Genomic DNA, 1,022 nt, shown 5'->3' on the forward strand with positions numbered 1-1,022 from the left:
TTCATAATCAGTTGTTAATGATTGCTTATACAGTTATTGATCAACATTGTAATTTTCTTAGTATTCTAATGCATTTAAAGTAGAGATGTAAGTATTGATTACTGTTATACTTGTGCAAATTATGCTAACATTGACCTGCTCACTGGTTTACATACAGTGGTCAACTGAAATGCTTGATGCATAGTACTGGAGAAAATCCATGGCTGTATATTGCAAAGATCAGTCATAAACTATTACTGACATTACTGTACCCTGGGACATATTTCACCTTAGAGACATACAAGAATTTGCATATGACAGTAATCCATTACATAACTCTTTTTTTTTTTTTTATAATACAGGTTCCATACTTACCTTGGTAATACTGCTGCTGAAAGATGTGTTGTTGAGGGTTGTGTGTGTGTGATGCTAACAGAACACAACCATTACATAGTTAAGTAAAAGTTGTGCAGTTTTGCAGGAATCAGTTTTAATTTTTGTATGTGTTTAAGCCCTTAGGTTTTCACTTAGATAATAAGTGTGTATGCCATCATTTGCTTCTCAGCCAGAGCCATGGTATACTGTGCAAGTCTACATCTACTAGCAGTATCTGTGGCTGATGGTTCTCCCTTAGACTTCTCATCTGTATCTGCTGGAACTGTTGGCCCTGCCTGTGGTCTTGGGAACTGTGGTTCTGCCCCTAGTTGTCCTTGTTGAAGCTGTTTTCTGAGAATTATGTTGTGCAACACTGAACAGATTGTCATTATTTTAGCAGAGGTGTCTGGGTCGTACTGCAGTGCACCTCCTGTTGTGTCTAAATACTGGAACCTTGACTTGAGCAAACTGACTACACATTCTGTGATATGGTCATTGTTATATTTTTTGCTCAGTGGGGACTGTGTGGGTTTCTCATGGGTGCCATGAGCCAAGGTTTCAGTGCATAACCGCATCCCCCTCCAGATGCCCTTGTGGAAAGTCACCCTAGCAAACCTTGTGTATAGCTCATAGGTGTACCATATGTGTGAGTCATGAAAACTGCCTTG

This window comes from Protopterus annectens, chromosome 8.part0 (genome assembly GCF_019279795.1).
Source record: "Protopterus annectens isolate FY-2018-M chromosome 8.part0, PAN1.0, whole genome shotgun sequence".
Taxonomy (NCBI): Eukaryota; Metazoa; Chordata; order Ceratodontiformes; family Protopteridae; genus Protopterus; species Protopterus annectens.